The sequence below is a fragment of the Lepisosteus platostomus genome, chromosome 3 (genome assembly GCF_059453375.1).
Source record: "Lepisosteus platostomus isolate fLepPlt1 chromosome 3, fLepPlt1.hap1, whole genome shotgun sequence".
In the NCBI taxonomy this organism is placed as follows: Eukaryota; Metazoa; Chordata; class Actinopteri; order Semionotiformes; family Lepisosteidae; genus Lepisosteus; species Lepisosteus platostomus.
Genome location: NC_142613.1, coordinates 56,470,230 through 56,487,995, shown reverse-complemented (window position 1 = coordinate 56,487,995; position 17,766 = coordinate 56,470,230).

Below are 17,766 nucleotides of genomic sequence, written 5' to 3'. Positions count from 1 at the left end.
GCATGGGTACAATTCCTGAGAAGACCCCTGGACACATTCTGCTCCTAATGTAAGGAATCCCCAATGAAGAGATGTGCGGATCCTGTGCAGACGCAGGAGTAAGTAGATGTCGAGACAGGCGTACAATCCGAAATGTCAGGCTAGGTCCAAGGTTGAGAGGCTTACCAGAGTAAGCAAGGTTCAGAAAACGCCAGGTAGAGCTCTCTATGAGAAGACTCAATACCGAGCAGCGGGAAGCGGCTCTGGATGGTTTAAATAGTGCTGCGTGTCGCACGGTAGAGTGTGTGCTGGTGGATTAACACGTGTGGCGGCACTTGTTGTTATTAACCTGCTGCTGGTGCTGATTAGTTCTTAGTTCTTCTGTGGGTTGAACTCTGCTGGCTGGAGGACGTGACACCTAAGCTTACAAGCAAAACCATTAAATTTGTCTTGCAGAATTGTCAACCTACCTTTTCAGGCAACATGCCATTTATCGCTCTTGCACACTACATTGTCTATGTAGTCAATGAGTCTTATAACTCAGTCCCCCACTATCTTTCGCTCACTGACTGTTTTTGGTGGATCTGTAGGTAACTCCTTCTCTCTGGGTGAGAATTTAATAAAACAAATGTTTAGGTATAGTCACAAGGGACACAATAAGCTGCTGACTTTTGAGTTGCTGAGCCTCAAGGTAAAGCTTTTCTCTGGGACGACACCCAGGCTACAGCATTAAGAAATTTTAGAAATCAATCATACATAATAATTTACAGTCTCGTACATGGATTTGAAATATATAATATGCATGTAATTGATTTAACAACAAATGTAATAAAGTACTTGTATATCTGTGAAACAATCTACTGTGATACAAAATGCTCATCATTTAGTCAGGGATAAAGAAGTCAAGAGTTAATAACTTACATCACATTCATATTCTCCAAGACAAGTAAATATGCATTTACTACTGTGAACTAACATCAAACATGTTTGGGATATTAGTTCAAGTCTCAAACATGAAAAATAGATGATTTATACTCAAAGATCTGTTGGCCAGACATCCATAGTGTTAAACGTCTCCGTGAGAATACAGCGCTGGATTGGTCCGTGGACTGACTTGACAGCTGCTCGGTCCAGGCTGGGAGTTGTCCTGGTGCCTGGTACTTGGTCCAAAAAGTTGTAGAACCACTGCTATATATCATTACACTGTTCAGCTTTGGTACAGCTACTGTATATGATGTCTTTTTTTAGAGGGGTCTATTAGCACAAGTATACAGACAGGGACCAAGCTGCCTTGTCAAGGGAACACCAAGATTATTACACTCTTATTTTTACTTAATTCTAAGTGTAATAATAGGCTTTGTCCCTACAGTGCAATTGTGTTACATTCCTGTTTCACTTTCCTTACTTTGCCTTAGGTTGTGATGTGCAGCCAGAATGATTTTTAGTATTATCTTTCATTATTACGTTTTTATTCTGAAACATCTGTAGTACAGTAGGTCATCTCTAACTTCTCTTTCTCAATGTATTATCCAATGTTATTAAACATTTGCATATTAAGTTAATAAAGAATTTAGCGGTGAAATATTGTCCACAAATATTTAGTAGTCTTTAACAAAATCTAACCAAAGTATATATTTGTTTGCTTATATTACATCCATCATTCACAGCAACTTGATATAACAGACAAACATGATCAACAGAAGCCTAATCTGACAGATGTATGGATCAATAAGGGACTGAGTGTGGGATGGGACACCAGTCCATGCAGGGCGCCTATATACTATACATGCACAAATAGAGATACACACAGATATGAACAATTTAGAGATGCCACTTAACCCACCCATCATGTGTTCGGAAGCTGGCAGGGAATAGGAGCACTCAGAGAAAACACAAACAGAGATGAGGAGAAAATGCAAACACCCAAGACCAGAATCCACAACCCATAAGCTGTGAGGCAGCTGTGCTAAAAGTCATACCACCATACTGACTGTTTGTTTCTGATGTAAATTTTTTTTTTCTTATCATCCTTTTTTGTTTCTAATCACACACAGGGCCAAGAAGCGGTCTTGTTTTTACCTGATCTACAATAGGTTCTGTCAGGGTCTGCAGGATGTATATTCTGCTGACTTTTCTGCTGATAACAATTCAAATGAGAAAATGAAACAATATATTTTAATTGTTGATTGTTCGCATGTCTTTAGTACTTATTGGTCCACCTGATGAACAACTGGCTTTAGGTAAAGATGTTGTGTTCTAACACAGTTTTCTTTAATTAATTTGTGCATTTTGATTAGACCAGACCAGGAAAAATAAGTACACTGAAATATTAATAACGGCAGATTGTATCATTGAATTCTGACTTATTCAGGAAATAAATTGTCATAGAAACATACATTATTTGCTACAATTGTTATGCTGTTATTGAAATCTGAATTTTAACCTGAAATTTATTCATATTTCTTTTTTTAAGTAAAGTGTAAAATAGTAACAGAAAGACAGCACATGCTTATAAACAGTTATTTCATAGTAATTTCTAGTAATATTGTTTGAAAATTCTTAAGCCATTTATAGACAAATTGTGTTGTAGTCCCTCTGAGAGGAAGCTTAAGGTCATATTTGGGGTGGTCTACTCTCTTTAAGAAAACTGAAATAATAAATCTTATTATTATGCACAAAACTCTAAAACTAACACAAGATGCAACCCACACAAGTATAACACATTCCAACCATCTCAGAGTTCAATAAAAAATTGCAATTTGATCACTGATGATGTAGATTACTGTATATAATTTATTTACATTGTTCTAAAGAACAGCTACTGTAAGTATGCCAGACATTTGTCTTGAAACTCAACCCTAAATTTTAGTGGTTTAGTGGCAGTACAACATACAGTATATTATGCACAATACTGGATATTACTTTTATTGTTATAGCACATAAAAGCATCAAGGCTGTTAATGTTGAATAATACTTTTACCTGCTATTAGTGGTGAAGATGCAGTACAGGGCAATTAAATTGATACATCTGAATTTCTGGGGGTATTGCCTACGGTATCATTAGATCATGTGGCAGACAAAGAAAATGTAATGAATGGACTGTTGGATCATTAAATAATTAACTGCAGAAATTATTAAACTGAAGAAATCAAAGAGAGATTGGTAATCATGGTTACAATGTGGTTAACCTCTTTGGTCCAAGTTTGTTTTAAAAAGTGTGTGATAGTAGCAGAGGTAAGACCAGATTTCAGGGACATTTGATGAAGTTAATAACAAATGGACAATGAGATGAAAACTTACTGTAGCTTTGAGTAGTGGTAACAGATACTGTAGATGTACAAGGAATAATTCATTGTATCTACTTTTACTATGGTATAATTCTGATGTTGGTCTTGAGAGAATAAAAAGCATCAGCATAGTTGAAGAAACGTAAATGTAAGAAAGTAGCAAGATACTACTGCACAAATGATACTTTGTGGTCAAATTATTGAATAATTCAATGTCACATTTTAACACTTTAATGACGCAGAGAACTTCAACTTTAACAGCGTAATTTAAAAAATGTAATGCAATTACCTGTACATTTTGTGTTTAGAATCATATATATAAACAATGCAAAAAGAATTCATTCGTAAATGCTAACATTAAAAAATCTTAATCTTTAGCAGACTGAATAATTTGGAAATTATAGACCATATTAGTTTTTTATGTTCCATTAATATGGGAATGATAAATCATGACAAAAGTGAACTTTTTTCTTATAGAATTATACTTACAACCTCTAGATATGCAATTGCAAAATACATTTTGTAATGAATGTTTGCATTAATTATGTTTTCAAAAGAAAATTACTACATTACCCTTTATTTTAAATCTTTTCCTGTTCAAGATTTACAATCTCTGCGATTTGCTTTCTTTACACAATGAATAATAACTACTATTCTGTTTTGAATGTGTCCTTTTTTTGGACATCTAGACAAAGTCGACCTTAAGTACGTCTTCAGAATAAACTGTGGAATATTAGAGGACAGAGTTTCAAAGTGGAAACTACAACTGAAAACAAGAGACATGTCTTTATACATTTTTCCAAAGAGTATGGAAAAATCTGTCCATTTGTGTTTCTGAAGTTGAAACTCTTATTTCAGATTAAACCTATAGGAAATCTGTAATTACAAAATGATCCATTCACATTTTTTTAAACTTCAATATTTTTTCAAACTTTAATGCTCCCATGGAAGACCTCTATGGATAAAATAGGTTATAGTAAAAGTCAACAGAAACTAAAGGAAAAAAAACTGAAATAAGTTGACTGCATAAGTATTCAGACCTGTGAACTCAATGTTTGGTGGACCAGAGGTTTGTGAACAGCTGACTTCAAGAGAGCTGTGTCACCTGGAGAAGCTGGAGAGATTCACAAAAGTTGTGGTTGGCTTCCCCATTCATATGTCAACTGTAGGCAGGAATCTGGATCTGGGAGTCACATTTAATTGTCTTGTGTCTTTTGAGCCCCATATGGAATATTTGATAAAGACCTCTTTCTTTTCAGCTTAGAAATATTGCCCATATTAGGCAAGTCTAAAGCTGAGTGCTTGATTCATGCATTTACAGTGTAACACAAAGGTTGGATTTCTGCAGCTCTTTGCTTTATGGGTCCCTATCACTCTTCTAAGTAAGGTGCAATAGGTCCAAAACCTTGCAGCTAAACTTTTAACTCTAACCTGATACAGACAGCATATCACTTCTACATTTAAATCTCTAAATTTGTTGCCTATAAAGTGCCATATTCCATATTAGATCTTGTTACTGACTTTTAAGGCTCTAAATACTCTACTGTATCTCCATCATACAGCTCAGCCCTTAATGTGTGCACTCCTCCTATAGGCTCCTTTCTGTTCAGGCTGGTGCTTTACTCACTGTCTTTTAGTGACCGTGCTTTTTCTGTCGTTGCTCCCTTGTTATTGTTATGGAATGGCCTTCCTCTGACTCTTTGAGATTCTTTTTTAATCTAAACTGAATTTTTTACTGAGGCCTATGTCTGAACAAAATATAATGCAAAAAAATTAAAACACTAAATACTCTACTGTATACTATAGGTAGTCATTCTATATACTGTATTTACACTATACCTGTATATAGTATGTATACTATATACATTCTGTAAGTGTATACTTTTCTCATTTGCCAAGCAATGCTACTGCTTATTTATTCATACCTTTTGACTTGCATGAAGCATTTCTAATTGTTTTCATTAGTGAAGTAAATATAGTACATATCCGGGGCCAAAAAAGTATTATCTGATGGGCATGTTAGAAAATCAAAAGAATATCCACTTGCTTAACAGTACTCAATTCAAACTGTGGCTTCATCTATCTGATGCTGAGATATTGATACGAGCCTACTTTCATGCTGTTTAATCAAGATTAGGATCTAAATACCTGCTGCTGTGTTTCATCCCACTGAAACTTCAATTCCTTTTTCAAAAACTAATTCAATAGGCTTACAGCCTCTGATCGAAACCCAAAATGTACAAAACAGTGCATAGTTGAAAATGCTTGTAATTCCAGCAGGTGGTTACCTGTCTAAACATCGTGCACTGGTTTGTGGTAGCTATGTCCTGTCCACTCACTATGTCTCCAAGTAAGAGCACCTAATCTTTTAACAGATGGCATTTGGAATGTATGAGTTTAAGCCCATAATTCTGGACGTGCCCTGTGACTTCAAAGAGGTTTTCTAATCCTTTTCTACACCAGGTCCCAGGATGATGATGCTATTAAGATAAATGAAGAGTGCATATCACTGTTGCCCTTGCAGATCTATTGCCGGGGCTCTCTGGAATGCCATTAGAGCTTGTGCTTTGTGACAGATTGAGTTTGTCCTACTCAGCACATGGAAACCAATCTGGTAATACCCACACTGCATATCTAACATTGAGAATACAGTGGCCCCACACAGAGTGCCCAGGCATTTTTCTCAATATTTGGCAAAATGCAACTCGATACAAATGAGCAATTGATACTCCAGAAGTAAAGAAATGAACTGTTTGTGCAAGGTTGCCTGAGAAGATCTTTGAGGTGTACAGGCATTTTCAGACCTTTCACAGGTCGAGCCCTTTTTTCATGACTGAGAAGCCTTCTCATAGTTAATGTTGCTCTGTGTTTGTTGTAAGGTATTGGGTGAGCTTCTACAGGACACCATAGGCATGTGTCTTGTGGTAATCAATGTATCAAGTAAGAAATATTGCATATAAGAATATGAACTAAATATTCTATTTCAACAAGAACACTGCCTGAATATACAGCTTTACACAGTGCATACATATATATTATTGTACATATTTTTTTGTGGTGAGAAGGTGGAGGTATCGTCCATGGACTTACTTACCTTTATTGTCCTAGATTGGAAATTTGCTTGGGCATGTAAACGATATAAAACAATTCACACACATATTATTTGCAGTGACTGCAGTGTCAATTTTCAATATAGCTGGTGATAAAACTCGTTGTCTAATGTTCATGTAAAGACTTCAACCAGACTAGAAGCCGTTCAAGGATTCCTGCCTGTTTTGTATTCTGTTTAGTCTCTCTATTTCCATTGCTGTATTTTTTATTAGTTCTGTTGAATTAAGAAATAGGAACTGTGTCAACAACTGTCACATACAATATAAATAATTGTCTGTCTATAGCAAAGTAGGGTGTCAATCCACCTGTTCTGTGGCAATAAATGCTTTGTTTTCTTGTACTAGGACAGCTGTATGTGGCGATTTTCACAGATGGCAATTCATTAAGGGTTAAAGTGTTGCAGATGTCAATTCTCCATGGCACACACATTCTGTTCCTTCAAAATACAAACATTCAGAATTAAGGTTTCACTTCACATTTACTCCCTCATCATATGGCCTTCTATCTTGCCTAAGCTTCCACTATGTAGAGGGTGCTCATTTTTCTTCAGTGTAGGATATTAATGTCAGCACAGCACATTATATGAAACACATATACTTTTTTAAGTTAAACCTGAACTGATCCCACTCCTGAAACCATGTGTCATGTTTCTTATTTATATATTGTTTGTTAAATTGTTCTGACAAACAAACCTCTAAACAGACACTTATTCATTTTGTCACAATAAAGCAACCTGACTTGTTGATACATGTATTGCGGAAAGGTGTTTCTAAGGCAGGCATTATTAGTTATGATTAACAGACACCCTTATACAGGTCTTACAAAATATACAATAGTACACACATTAAATAAAAACATGAGTAAACATATAAATGATATAAGTTCAATGCAAGGAATCATTCATTATGGTAAGGATGGAATGCCATAGGACAGGCAATGTCAGTTGGCAATAAAGCACAGTATAAACAGATCTTGAGGTCAGAGAAGATGCCGAAAGGTGGTTATGTTTGGTACAGTACATACTATATCTGATCATGGTCTGGGTCTGGTATATAATGTGTAATATCTCAAGGGAATGTGGCATTTGCTACAATTCAAATATGAAAGCAAATAGAGTAGCTCTAGGTTCATAAAATAAAAATTAATATTTAGTGGACAGAATAATGAAAAGCGTGGAAAATCAGGGCAAAGTCTTAGGAGAGAGTGATTTTTCAGTGATAAGAGCATGCATTTCGACTCTTTGGCTTGAAACATGAAAGAAAGAAAAACCAAGACAGTAGTAAAAGATAAACAACCATTACCTTAAATAAACTACATTAATTTCTAATGTGAATCAAGCCTCTATTGAAAGGCAGCACAGACAGTTTAGAAAACCAGGAAATAATAAAAATCAAACCATTTTGGAAAAATAAAGACTAAAGCCCAGAGCTGTCATAAAGTAAAACAATAGACTCTGGTGAAATTATATATCAGTGGAAGCACCATGGTTTTGTATGCATCAAACATTGATTGCTCATATACTAAAACAAAATAAATAAACATATAAGTAGTCATTTTATAAAGTAACTGGTTTTCTTTTTTTATAGATGTTCCTACCTCCTAAGTGCATGGTAGAAGAGATCATGAGGCTGAACTTTCTTCTATGTTTTATCTCAGCAAGCAAACCAGCATGGTATGTTTGATTTCAACATGCGCTCAGCTTGTTCTTTCAAAATAACAACCTCCCCTGATATTTTAATGTCCTTCAGCTCAGCTCATTTTAGGAAGAAAAAAAAACAGCCTTCTTTTAAATCTTCATCGACATGCTGTTAGATCACCAGGGATTCTTCTATACTTTGATGCAAATACACAGGAAGTTCTGTTTTCAAGAAAGATGTTTATCCAATTAATGACCAGTTTAACAAACCTAATCGCAGGTATGAGGAAAAATAGTTTCCTTTTTCATTAATTCAATGTTTATTGCATGATACTTAAATTGGAAAAGAAAGCTTAGATGTAACATGTTAGATTTTTATATGCGATCATTAAAATTAATTTCTATAGTGCTTATGGTAAATACATTTCTGATTAGAAAAAGAAACGCAACACCTCCTCCTCCACACTCTGGCCCTCCCATCTGCATGGAACTGGCTGAAGAGTGACTCATCCGTGAAGAGGACCTGGTGCCACTACTGACGAGTCCATCACAGCCTCTGTCTGGTCCAAGCCAGTCGGGTGTGACATCTAGGATGTGGGAGCAGAGGGCCTCTGACAGGTTGCCTTGCTCTATGGCCAGCAGCATGGAGCCTCACTGTCCTGTCACTGATGTGGGCATTGTGTCTGATGGCAGTTTCAGCAGCAGTACGGGTGGAAGATCTGAAACAAACTCTAAGATGGTCTGATGTGTCGGTCCTGCTCTGGTGTGGGCGACCAGATCTTGGACGGTCATCTGTCTTGCCAGCCTGCTGAAACCTTCTCTGCAGTTGGGACACAGTGGAGCAGCTTACTCCATAGTGTCTAGCAACACTGGCACATGACATGCCTGCCTGCAACATGCCGATGGCCCTCTCCCTTGCTTCTGGTGACATTTGAGGCATTATGGAATGCACAGAAAACTGACTAAGTTTGGCTTTTTTCTTGCAGTTACCTAAGCCTTGAATTAAGGCCTTTTTAAAGGGGACCTGATCAGGCATTGCTCCACCTGGTAAAAATGCACCCAAATTCCTTTCGTGTGATTGGCAAGTTGCAAGGCCTCACTGCACAAGCTGTATTGCTGGTCAGAGGGCTTAAAACAAATTGACAACTTTTTGTGAAAGTACATAAGCTATAACTATTCTCATTCCAGAAAATGTTGTGTTTCTTTTTTCCATCAGTATATCTTGGCCAAATACAACAGCTGGAGTACAAAGTGCTACATATAAGCGGGCTTAGAAATGTTTAATGCACCATAAACACAAAGTAACACAATTTGAAATACTAGAGAGGCTCTTTATGGTGTACCACAGGGGTTAGAATTAGGAACATCTTTCTTTGTAGCTGACACATGCAATTTAGACCTCTAATATTATTAGAATTCTCATCAAGCTTGCAGATGACTCCTAATTATGAGAAGCAGCTAACATTCTCTGTTGCCAAGGAAATCCAAAAGGATTTGAATTAAATACAAATCTAGGCTGAGACATAGGAAATGAAAGTTAATATCAACGTATGCAAGTTATTACTTGTAAGAATAAATATGCCTCATAAATATCAGACGCCAGGACAAGCCTAGAGCATTCTTTGAGAAAGATGTAAATATGGGCACTGTGGGGAGGCTTGATTTGTTAAAATTACTTACGTTATTAACTTGCTAATACATGTTGTGAATCTGAGTTACTGGGAGACTTGATGAAAAATGTATTAGTAAGGTTTTCAGTTTATTAAGCTTGTAATTAGATCAGTAAGATGGGTTTCCTCTCTGTAACTTCATTACAAACCTCTGAGGAAATACAAGTATACAGTATTATACTTTTTTTAATGTAGTCTTTGTGTGGCTTACTCCATTAATATTTGAAATCACATATTCATTTAATTTATATTATTTAAGAAAAGATTAACCACAATCAGTTCCTAGAGAAAAATGTATTTATTTGAAAGTCCTAAACAGATTTCAGTATATTGGTGCAGTATGAAAAAAGTATGAACATCTGTATCTGTACTTCATATTTAGCCATGCCATCAACACAATATTATGCTGTCCTAGATCAGCGAGGAGTTAATCATTAAATTGAATTCATGCACCGATGTAGGTTTCTCTGATGGGATATCTAAAAAATATATTTTGTTAAACAAGAATTAATTTTTTTCTGCCTTCTAAAAATGTGGAGTGCCAAGCTATGTGCAGAGTTAATTCATGGTGTGAGCTACTCTGCAATTAGGCATGTTGTCTTTAAGGAGATTGCTTTTCTTTTGAATGACAGTCTATTTTGTATTTAACCAATAAATGCTTTAAAAACAGAGCACAATTCAAACATAAAATTTTTAGATTTCAAGTCACAATATTACCCCATGCTGGCTGGACTAATCCCTGTGGATTTGGTTTAATTAAATTTTTAGAAAGGTGTTTTTTTTATATAAAGTGGTATGTGTTTCTATTCTTAAAACTAATTCCCCACTGCAATGCAGAAATATGAGCTTGAAAATGCTGATCTGAATAGTCACCTGAGAGGACAGAACAGCTTTCTGGGAGTAAAGGAGTGTCCTGCTGCATTAGCTGATTAATTCATTTCATACTAAATATTTAGAGTTCATTAAGGTAAATATAGGAAATTGAAAAAAAAAACATGTTCACACTTTTGATGGCAGGAGAATTGTAGAGCAGTTTTGTAGTCTACATTCCATATACAGTACCATGTGAACCTACCTCTTCTAGAAAAGAACATCTACTGCCTTCAATTGAAGTAATGTATGCCTAAAATCATTCCATCCTACTAACACTGTTCCCTGTTCAGCAACAGCATTGAAAGTAATAGCTGAGAGTGATTTTATACACAATGTTATAAATTTGTCCCTTTGACCTATAAAATATGGTGAACACCACAAAAAGTCAAACACATGTTTGTAATTCAGTAGTTTGGGATGAAAAGCCAGACCCATGTACTTATTTTTTTTTCCTGCATCTCTAAGTGTATTCCAAAACAACAATGTTACGTCCCAGTGTGTGGTGTGTGTGTTTTTTTGTTATGTTCCACACTGCTGACCTCTGATTGTTCTCTCTCCCCCATTGGCCCACCATTACACCACTGTTCCGTATGACATTATCATCATCAATCAGCCTCTCAGCCAATCAGACTGCATCTTATTCAGTATATAACATGGAGGTTTTCAGGAAGGAGAGGCCTTTCATTTGACATCGGTCCTGTTTGGTTTTGCTTTGCTTTATTTCGCTTTGGTTATCGCTTTCGCTTCGGCTTTGTGGGTTTGTTGTTTTGCTTTGTGTGTGTGTGTATTTTCGGATAGCTTTGGCTTTGTTGTTTTGTTGGTTTCTGTTCATTTCTTTGTACTTTCAATTGTTTGTGTTTATCCTTGTTTTGCCATTACCTTGCCCTAACGTGTTACATGTTCAACCTTTGTGTTCTTTTGTACCCTGTTCCTGTTGATTACTCTCGTTTTCCCTCATTTGTATTCCTAGTTCACTTGTGTTTTTGTGTGAACTTTTGTGTATTAGGTTAGTTTAGGTTGTTGGGTACATTCTACACACTTAGTTGATTTTGTATTAGTAACACTAGTTTAGTACGGGTGAGTGCCGTTTGTCTTGTATGGTTTTGGGTAGTCAGTGAAAGTTAGCTAGGGTGTTGAAGACGCCGAAGACCATGTGTTTTGGGTTTTCTTTTGTAGTCATGTTAGCTTTCGCTCACTTTCCTAGCCAGCTCCATTTTGTTTCTTTTCTTTTCTTTGGCACCACTCTAGTTCCTTACCCTGTGTGTTATCGTGTTTTACCAGTCACGTATTCAACTTAAAATCATCACTTTTGCACCCACCTTTGTTTTCACGCTTCCTAGTCCCTCACCAGAACCCACCTGCTTCCAAAAGAATTATCCTAAATGTTACACCCCTTTACCCCTAGACACTTAGGGTCATAACAAACAATGATACCAAAATCCTGGAATGATCAATTGTAGCGCTTCCTTATTTTTCCATATTGTGCCCAATATGCAGTCTAAGTGAGATTTGTTTGAAATTCATGTCACTGAACTTGCTCATGTTCATAAAGTCCAAATACCTCTAACTTTCAAGTAGAATCAGTGGCAACATGGAAAATGGCACGTTTGTCACAAGTCTGTCAGTTAACTTGGTTTATCAAGACAAAAAACACAGACGTTTTCAGTTCAGAAACAGCTGAGGTCTATTACACAAATGGAAACAATTTGTTTAAAGCTAGTGTTGTCAGGTCTCATTACAGCAGAGAGGAAGGAGATGTTATATACTTTCCCATCACCTCCCAAACATGCAATCCCATCTCACTTGACAGTTCTGGACATCAACATCAAATACAACTCCAGCAGTCTGACAATCTTGGAGCTACAATCCATTGTTTGGACTTTATCACTTCTCCACATGAATTACCACAGATGGACTCACAAAGAATTGTCTGCCTGGCTCTCATGCCCCGTGTCACTATGAAGTCTCTCATAAATAAACTTTCTAACCTCCCAACCTCCAGCAGAAGTGACAGAGAGAGTCAAGACGAAAGTAACCATAGTAGCTGGGATTTTTTCTGTCTTGCTTCCTCTGTCGTTCACCTGCCTGTCAGGGGAGTTTCATTTGGCTGTCACCACCACAATTGGAGAGGAGATTCCCACTGCTATATTTGGACCTAATATAATTTGATTTAAGTTCCTAATATGAGGAATTTAAAAGCAGAGTAAAGTATGATAAAGCATAACTTAAAAGCAGAAAATGCATGTAACGTCATTTAAATAAGGAATTATAGATATCTACAGAGCACAGACATTTAGTATGTCCTGTTCAGTTACTTTATTAGAACATTACTGCTACTTAGTATGATCAATCAGTGTCCAATAAACTTTAAATGAACAAAGAAGTTCATTTTTGCTACATTTTGAACAAGTGACAATGCCACAGTTTATGTTTATTATGTTATGGTCTTTAAAAACATAAAAAAAACATGTTTTCTTATGGTTGTAAATTTATTGTTCATTGACTATTATTTGTCTCCATTGTTTTTTGGGCTGAAGAAAAAAATAGATTTTCCAATAAGCTGGGGTAATGAGGAAGTTGGTATCTGTGTGTATAACACGAGTCATTCAAACAGTTTACATAAAGTCTTTGTCAAAAGAATTAACCCTAAGAGAAAATTATAATCTGGCATGTCTTGTTTGTAATGTTTTATTTTTGTTTAGTGTTGAAATGTGCATTAATAAGAACATACGAAACATAGAAAATAAGACGGAGCCAATTTGTCCTGTTTGGTTAGTTTATTAGCTAATTAAATTAAAAACATGGTGTCATAACTTTGTTTGTACCATTCTGGAAACTGTGTACCTACAAATCTTTGTGTAATGAAGGGTTTTTTCTCCATCCAAAACTCATTCCCTTTTAGTTACATTCAATTTAATTCTATGTTTTACTACTGAGCGTGCAATAGTCACCTGAAGTGCCCCTCTCTACATCTCTACAACTTACAGTATATATAGTGTTTGATATACTAGAACCAAATTCCATGCCTGGCTCAGAACCAGCAATCAATCATAATCAGATATGAGGCTGATATCATAGCTCAATGTGCATCTGAACTGATTACATTCTCTGCTCTTCATATTCATTTCAATTAAATATCTTTACATTTATAGAAACACTTCACTATACAGCAATCAAAGAAAAATAAATCTGAATACCTACATATTTAAATACATTTAATATTTTTTTAATGAAAGCTTTGTTTTTAAGAAAACCGTTTGTTTGAAACAAAATGTTCTTCGATTTATGTTCATTCGGTAATCATCCACATCTAAGGCAATATTTTAGTGAATCTAAAAATTATATGCAGCAGTACAAATTGATAGTACCACCTCGTTCATCCTAAGGCAGTAATTTAACTTTGTGTGTAGGTGTGTATGCAGATAGTACAGTATCTCCAATATTTTCTAATTTAATACTGAGATGTTTTCAAAACCACTGTAGGACGCCTCCTTGTCTTTTCTAGCCTTTTTTATGTTTCCTGACATTCAAAATATCTGGTGAAATATTCATTAAAGTTTTGTGGGTTTTATTTCCCATGGCTTACCCAATAAATCCCTCCACTAACACTCTTCTCAGTTGTGTCAGCCCTTATTTTCAATTGATTTTGATTACTTGTGCTGCATGGTTTGAGAAATGCCCCGGGGTCTGCTATCATGACAGCTATAATGATACGCATTTTCCCTAATTGAGCCCCCTGTGCTTTATAGCAGGTAACAGGGTTAAACTCTAGATCAAGATGGGGCAGGTATTATCTTTTAACCGAAGCCTTTAGTGAAAATGACCATAACCATAGCAAGATTTATATGACAAAGCATCACAAATTGCAAGGTTCTAAAATGATATGTGTAATTTCACTAATAATTATATACCAAAAATAGTAATACTAAATATAAAACATCACATATTTGTCTGTTTCATGCCTTCCTCTTTCTTCCTCTCTGTATACCTCACACCACTCTTTACCTCTCTCCACTTCGCACCACCTGAGTGGCCTCTCTGGCTCTTCCCTGCTCCCGCCTCCTCTGCTCTCCCAGCTTTTGTTCTCCTGTGCTATTTAATCTTTGCTGTCTGCCCTGTCTTTCCCACACCCTAAAAAGGCTCCACAGCTGAAACGTTGTTTTTTTTCTTCTCCTTTCAGCATGGAATAAATCTATTACTTGTTCCTTTGCAGCCTGCTGTATGCATGCTGACGCACCTACCCACCTAAACTTTCTCATTATTATCCAATAGCCATATACAGTAATAGCCCCAGCACTGTGAAGCATTAATACTATTACACCACTGTGCTGCCTTACTCCTACTAAAGCATTGAATAGTTAAAACCAGACTTTGAATAAATTAATTGTACTTCATAACTTAGCTTTTTATTTGTTTAAAGGGAATGTTATTGTTTTATTGGCAAGAAATGTTACACATGAGCAGGCCATTTTGTTCATGTAAACTTTTGACTGATAAAATTGTTTGACTGCCAGTAGTTAATTGATCTGAGAATCCTCACCAGAGCTTCTTGGAAGACGCCAAGGTATCAACTTCAATAACATAGTTGGGCAACTGGTACCAGACTCCAACAAGCCTTTTTGTAAAGAAGTTCCTACCATTCTGAGTCTCAAACGCACTCTCTCATTGTTTCCAATTATGTCCTATGGTTTATGTTCACTGTTGCTTCCGTTTCATCTGCGCAGCACTAAAAATATATAATTTCTTTAACCTGGCACTGTATGTTATTCCATTAAGCCCTGAATACTGTATATCTGGCTGGTCTTTACTGGACTGATTGCAGAGCGGCAATATATATATTTTTAGTGACAAAAATTGTATATTATATTATTGTGTACAAGTTAGAAAAAAATAATTGTCTGGACCTAATGCACAGTATTATTACAGTATTCACTTGTTTCTTTTCCAGATTTGAATACAGATTTGTCTGAGCTCAGTGGTAAAGTATATACTTTCTAAAGATAATTATTTCCAATACATACGTGTAGCTCTTCCATAATTAATAAAATTGATTCTGCAAATGTCTACATGCCTATAGCATTTACAGTATACAGTATGTGTCTTATATTGTATGTGTCTATAGCTCTTTTTGCCATTAGCGACAAGAATTAACTCAATCTTCACTGTAATCAACCTTGTTGTGAAAAAGAAGCCAAAATATATAAGCCATTTATGGTATAAAAGAAGAAATTAAATAGAAGAAGATAACTTTTAAAGACACAGTAAAAAAAACCACTTGCAGTGAGGAAATGCCACATTCTGCCATGTTCTTTTTAATGACAGGACTGGAAATCTGTCAGTCAAGGGTCTTAAGCAATTGTTTAAAAATCTGTTAATATTTCTTATTAGTATGAGGGCATTAATAAGCAGACTGTCTTTTACACAGTAGGATATTATTCAGCACTGCATCGCTTCAAGCTACAATATTTAAAAAATTATGCAAAAGTCTGCCACGTATAATAATGCTTGAAGATGTCAAAGTATATTATTTTGGAGGGTGTTAGCATCCAATTAGCTTTCCTACAGTTCCCTCTGAGCATAATGGAAGGAATACATTTAAGGTAAAAGATAAGGTAAAAGTAGGAACATTATAAAAGTGTTTTGCACTGCAATAAGCACCAAGATGAGTACAGGGTTTTTATACTTTCAAAACAAATTAAATAAACTTACCAAGCCAGTTGAAGACCTTTTTATTAGGTTAAAAAATGTTTGCCAGATAGTAGCTCATAAAAGCAAAATTGAAATTTTGTGTTTGGGGTTTATTGCTACACAGGAGGTGTAAGTACAAACTAGACAGTTTAATGACTGTTTATAGCTAGTTTGCATGTCAAAGGTTCACAAGCAGAAATAGGTGTAAACTGTAGGCAGAAAGGCTGATTGCAATTTGTAAGAGTACAGTCAGGATAGCAGCCTTATCTGGACAATATTCCACAGACAGCGTTGGGAAGTGAGCTGCTGCACTCACTCACCTGATCTACTGCTGGAAGAAAACTGGTCAGATGACAGCTTTAAAATCAGGATGGAGAAGTGTTCTGAGTCACTCTGTGTATTAACGTGATATCTGGAGGTCAGAACGTGGCCACTCTGTGTGTGCTTTTCACCAGAGGGAGAAGTACTGACCATGGACAAAAGCAACTGTGATTTTTTTTAGATGCTTTTTAAAGTTTTGACAAGAGTCTCAAGGAGAAACTGAAGTGCTATATTTGTCTTGAAGCCGGTAAACAGCTTAGGTGCCCAGCTATCATTCAGGAACTTGATGAAAAAGTTTATAGTCATGATCTTAAAAAGCATTTTAGGCTTTTGTTGTGTTGTTTTATTTTGGTTTGTGGTGACTGTTTTTCCATTTTTATAAATAAACTGCACTGTTTTTTTCTTAAGCTTACAGGGGTGCATGTGTGTCTGCTGTCCTGGATGCGCTATTTTTAAGCCACCACGTCTAAGGGGCCGTTACAATTAAACAGCTGCACCAAACAGTACACATTTAATACTGAAGGCATTTGAGTAGTAGATGTTTGAGACATTAGATTTAATACTTAAGAACATACTGTACTATAAGAACAGTTACAAAGTTAGCCTGTTTGGGTAATGGTCTTCAAGTTTCTGATTTGCAGCTTGTGGAACAATCTGGAGAAACAAAAATCCAGTTAAATAAAAACAAGTTCAATGATTTGACCTAATGCTCAAGCACATATGCTAAAGGACATTAGGGCAAATTGAGATACAATATTATGATGGAGCTAAAATACATTAAAAAAATCTTCTAGTTAACAGTCAAAAGAGTAAAACTTCTTCTAATATAACTACAGCAAAGAGCAGTAAAGAATGAGGGAAAATGTATCTACGATAACAATGGTAAGCTCCTAGACAATGAAAGGGAAGTGGCTGATATTCTGAGTATTTCATTCAGGTATTCACTAAGGAAGAAGTCAACAACTTGCCTCAGGCAATGAAAGGAAAAAACTCTATTACACAGCATTAGCATAGAAGAAGCAGAACTGTTTCAGATAGTAAAATCACACAAGATTAATAAATCTCCAGGGCCTGGTGGTATCCTACAAATTGTACTCAAGGAAACAGATGTTATTTATAATGTGATGATTCAACTCTTCCAACATTTGCTGAAAAAAAGGGTATTACCCCAGGACTGGAGGATTGCTAATGTACTGTAGTT